A 6,000-nucleotide genomic window follows, 5' to 3' on the forward strand; every position below is an offset into this window, starting at 1 on the left:
AAAAGTCTGTATGTGTGTGTGTATGTGTGTGTATGTGTGTATGTGTGTGTGTATGTGTGTATGTGTGTGTGTATGTATGTATGTGCGTATGTGTCAAATAATGTCACTCATTTTTCTCAGAGATGGCTGGACCGATTTGCCCAAACTTAGTCTCAAATGAAAGGTGCAACCTTCCCATCGGCTGCTATTGAATTTTGGATCGATCGGAATTCTGGTTCCGGAATTACGGGTTTCAGAGTGCGGCCACACAGAAATTTCTCATATAAACTATAGGAAAAATTAAAAATAGAATTTTTATTTTTGATGCTAAATATATTCAAGGTGCATAAAACGTCGAGATTTGATGCAAACACGAAAAAATTTGACGAAGATTCACTTTTTTGGATTTTGCACATTTTTGCCTTTCTCATATAGAAAGGTTATGCAATCACTCTGAAAAACGTCAACCTAATCCCGGCCTAATTTTTTTTTCGACTCGCATAAGGTTTCTGGATTTTAACAGGGGCGTAGTTGATGGTTTACGGAGAGGGGTTACACCCCCCTCTACTGTTCACTCCCCTCCTTTAAAAATCTCCTTAAATCACCCCTCAGACCACCATCTCATACCCCTCCCTTTCAACCCCATCATCTTTAAACCACCACTATATTACAAAGCATACCAATTTAAGCTGGGGAGTCGTTCGTTCATGGGACTTTCGCCCTCCTCACATACCCATCCCCGCATGACAAAATGAGTTAGCAAGCAGATAACATTGATCTAATCCTGATTAGGAGTATGATATTTTTTTGTTTCAAGTGTTTCACCGTCGACACGTAGCTCATCAAGTTCGTGGCTGGCATGCCATTGTGTATAAGTGCAAAGTGTACTAAGAATGTAATGGACATTTCCACAATTATGTTGAACATAAAAAGCCTCCGTGCCATAGTTTAGAGAAATGAGAAAGGCACAATTGCACCGCTAGGTGGATTAAAACAGGTTTTTCTTCTGGTTACAAAACTGAGTAAAAAGAAGAGGATATACTTTGCTCCGGAACAACTTCCGTGTGTTTGGAACAAACCTAATACATATGTGCCATCTATAAACGGCCGTGTGCTATGTTTATATCTGGGACGATTCTATCATCGTCCAATCAATACATGTAGAGGTAATGGTGAAAATAGTCTGTTACGTGCTTTAATTATTTAGTTTAAAAGTTTCATTTTACACGATATTTTCTCTTTTTGGTTACACTGAAACTGATAAACAAAAGAAACGAATATGCATCCATGGAAGCGTGAAATAATGTTTTTTGATGTTATGCTAGGTGGCTCGTTTAATGATACATACCAAAATCACAATAGCAATGTTCTTGCCACCGACAACCCTAATCTCACTTTATCATGGGATGTAATTTCTTGGGAATCTGACGTCACAACTTTACTAACCAACACACTTAATGTTACGAATGCTTCCAACCTTTGTCGATCCTTAAGTACAAAATGTAAACACAAATATTATTATTACGTTTTAAAATGGATCGCCCGTCGGGATCAAAGCGAAAACACACAACACTTTCGTTGGTAGAGAAATGGCGAATAATAGAAGAAGTAGAGTCTGGATTAGCTTCTCATGAACAGATTGCTGCAAAACGTGGTATTGGAAGGTCATCAGTGAGCAGATTTCTGAAGAACAAAACGGCGATCCAATTTGCAATAGCTAAGTATAGAGAATGTGGACCGAGGATGCAGCGAACACTGAAGGAACAAAGTTTCCCGTTGTTGGAGGAAGCGCTATTCGTGTGGATTCTGCAGCAAAGGGAAGCAAATATTGTTCCGTTGGATGTAATGCGAGTGAAGGCAGATTTTTTATTCAAAGCTTTTCAGAGGCATAATTGCTATGTTGACAAGACGTTTCTTGCATCCACCGGATGGGCTCGCCGATTCAAGGATCGTCATGGTTTGCGAATGGTCACAGCTGCAGGAGAGAAAGCATCCGCCGATCTGGAAGCCTATACTAGATTTAAGCCATTGTTAATGCGAAAAATACTCGATATGGATATTACCGCGTCACAATTATTTAATACAGATGAATCCGCCATTTTTATTAAACTTATTGCATCTAAAACCGTGGTATTGTGGGATGAAGCAGCAGCCTCTGGTCGGAAACTGAACAGGACCAGGTACACTTTTATGCCTTGTTCCAATCTTGATGGATCCCTTAAACTGAAACTTATGTTCATCGGAAATTCAGAAAATCCTCGAAATTTTGTACGTGGGAAAAATACCGAGCTGCCGGTTTCATATTATTTTTCTAAAAAAGCATGGATGACACGAGTGTTGTTTCGGAAGTGGTTTGAAGGGGAATTTGTACCGTCGGTACGAAAGTTTTGTTGCCAAAAAGGTTTAGAACCAAAGGCGTTGCTAGTTCTTGACAACTGTTCTGCCCACCATGATGCTTGCGATTTGGCGAGTGACGATGGTTTAATTCAGGTAATGTATCTCCCACCAAACGTCACTAGTGAATGTCAACCGATGGATCAGGGTGTTATAAAAGCAATTCCATATTAAATTTGCAAAAGGGCGAATAAGATTTGTAAACAAACTTTTATTTTGATGATTTCTCTTAATTTACTATAATTTCAAGGCAGAAAACAATTGAAATTACTTCTACGAAGGGTAAAAATTAACATTAACGCATATTTTTCATGAAATTCCACTCTGCAGCAGACCAATGAGCGAAACAAGTTTGTTTACAAAAAACACTTTCGCCCTTTTGACGAATTAATATTGAATTAAAATGCGTTACAAGAAAAAACTCATGTTGAAACTAGTTTTGGAGGATGAATACTTGTCATTTGATCAGCGCGTGAAAAATATTTCATTAAAAATGTGTCTGGATTGGCTAGTTAGTTCATGGGAGGATATAAGTACTTCAACAATTCGAAATTCGTGGAACAAATTAATTGATGAATTTCCGGGACTCAATGATGAGGAGTTCAGTTTTGACGAACAAGAAAAAGGGGGGGGGGGTAAAAGAAGATACAAATACTATAAAAGGGCTTATTGCAGCAGCTGATACAGTCATTGGTACGCAAACCAGTGAAAATGACATATCTCGATGGTTGAATGACCAAGTTGCAGACTCGAATGGGAATGTGCTCTTGGGGACGAGTCAGATGTACACCGACGAAGAGATAATAAATAATGTTCTTCATGGTTGCGAAGGATCTGGGGACATAAAGGAGGAGTGGTTGGGTGATAGCGACGAGAATATTTCAGGTGACGTATTCGGTTTAGGTCTCATGGCGACCAACGAACAACCACCAACACATCAGAATTTTGGTATCGTACTGCGTTCTCTATATAACGTTATTGAGTACGTTGAAGACAACGTTTCGGAAGTAATCAGGATCAAATCACTCCGAAGCAAACTTGTTGAGAGGGAATGGAAAAGACGAAACGAGTAATATGAATTGTTTTTCTTATCTTTCAATAAATTTTTGATGAATTCGACTTAGATCAAATTTCCTAAAACGAAATCCTTGCAATTACTTTCCGGCATACGAAGTGTATAATGCATGTTATTACTCCTTGATATAATCTATGACCGTTCTAGTTAGCACTCCAACTCAACAGACACAACCGGATTCTAATTAAAATCGGTTTTGTCAATGGAGCCGGAATACTAACTAGATGTCAGAATTACGACTCATTTTTCGGCTGAACTTTATTGGGCCAGTTTCACGTAAAATTTGGACATTATGTAACTATTAAGTTATTGAATGAGCCGAATATATGTATGTAGTGCATGACGGCGTAACGAGTGCGCATAATGACAAATCACTATGTGAATAATGCCCCCAAACATTGCATCGTTTTGCATCCGCATATAATAACAGGAAAATATATTATCGCAAGCAGAGACTTCGATTTTCAATTGAAATGAAAACAACTTGTATCTTTGGTATCATTTTTCAATCAAAAAATGAATCTTAATATTATATCATGTATAAGGAATCTATGTATCGATTTTAACATGCAACAATTACCATAGAATATTAAATAATAAAAGGTATTCCACTTAAGGCTTTCTCTTTTCAAAACTTTTGGGTAAATCTCTCTCGGGAATCGGCAACGAATTCCTCTTAATCAGATACTTACATTAACAAGAAAAAAGCCAAGACGCTGAAAAATTATAAATGTTGATACCTTTAGTACTACATCGCGGTAGTGTTCTGACATGCAATTGTGCACTAGAGTGGGACATGGTTATATGAAAAAAAATAAAATTTCGCTCCGAGTAACTTTTTGGGTCCCATTTAGCTCCCAGAACAACTCTGCAAATTTTTAGTTCGATCGGTGACACTATATTTTTGCGCCCACTGTTTAAAGTTTACATGGGATTTCGTATGGGGAAAACGTATTTTGCAAATTAATTCTTCCAAGAGTCACCCGTTACCTCCTAAAAATAAATAGATGTATGATTTTTATAGGAAATTTGTCAAGGAAACAAAGTCGAGAAGACCACGAAACGATCTGATGCTTGTGGAAAAAGTTATTAAGCAAAAACCGATTGATGCCCTGAAGATTAATGAAAATTTTACTTTTCATAGCATCACTGCTGCTGATGGTAGAATTATATACAAAATCTTTAATTTTCTTTTATTATGTACAAAAGAAGACTCAATTTATCCCTGAAAACTCTTGCGAAGTGGCCAGACAGTATAGAAAAATGATTTGGAGACATTAAGAGAAGATCAAAACAAAATTGCATATAATTGGACAACCAATAACAGTGGTGCTAGAAACAATGAATATTTTATCGATCGTCAGAGCATCAATTGGTTTCAGCTTAATAACTTTTTTCTCAAGCGTCAGATCGTTTCGTAGTTTTCGAGACTTTGTTTCTGTGTTAAATTTCCTACAAAAGCCACATAACGGTTTATTTTTAAGAAGCAATGGGCGACTCCTGGAGGAATTATTTCGTGAAAGTTAATTTTCCCATATAAAATCCCATGTAAACTTTAAATGGTGGGCGCAAAAATATAGTTTCAGGGATCAAGCTAAGAATTTGCACAGATGTTTTAGGACCCAAATGGTACCCAAAAAGTTGCTCGGAGCTGGAATCTATTTTTTGTCCCACCCTATTGTGCACCCCTTGAGTTGCTGACAGCTTGTTTGTCAAAGTCAATTTGACATGAGATTTTGACATTCAGTTGCTTTTTAGTTGGACGATGGTCCAACCAGCGGAGGTCCAACTAAAAAGCAGTCCAGCTAAGAAGTGTCCAACCAGCGAATCACGACTGTAGAGGGAACCTGCAGCTGTTAGCACTGATGCTTTAATATCTTGCTCTTACATATGATAATATTAGTTTATAGGGTTTATAAAATTTTGGACGAACATCTATAAAAAAGAACGCTTGATATGCATTGGAAAATGTTCGGCATTGTCACTGGTATATATTTTTTAGAGTGTCCTACTGAAGCTGTAGAGGCGGATTCTCGGATCTTTATCAGAAGCACTCACTACAATTGCAAACGAGACGGGGAAGTATTCAGCTTTGTCACCGATTTATGCATATAAAACCTTTACTAAACTTTAAGAGAAGAATATCAGACAATTTGGTAAATGTCCACGATTGAAATTATGCACCCCAATTGCAGGAACAACTATCGACCTAGCTGAGTTACTTTTTAGAAAAAGTAGCACACGAACCGTTATCTAATCATATCAGTCACTTTCCTTTAAATGATACCCATATTCTCACTATTTTTTCGTGACCGAAAACCGCCACATTGGATTTCAAAATGTCGTTAATTTTGAATTTTTTATATCTACTAACTGCCCTTTTTCAAGTGACATCCATATTGATGATGGTTTTCGTTGATTTGTTATGAATAATTTCTGAAGCCAGGTTCAGTGTATTCCTACCGATTAGTTGTTTACATAAATCTCTCCAATTATTTTTACTTTTTGACGATATCTGTGAACTTTTTAACGTTGTTTATCGTGTTAATCGA

The sequence above is a fragment of the Topomyia yanbarensis genome, chromosome 2 (assembly GCF_030247195.1).
Source record: "Topomyia yanbarensis strain Yona2022 chromosome 2, ASM3024719v1, whole genome shotgun sequence".
In the NCBI taxonomy this organism is placed as follows: domain Eukaryota; kingdom Metazoa; phylum Arthropoda; class Insecta; order Diptera; family Culicidae; genus Topomyia; species Topomyia yanbarensis.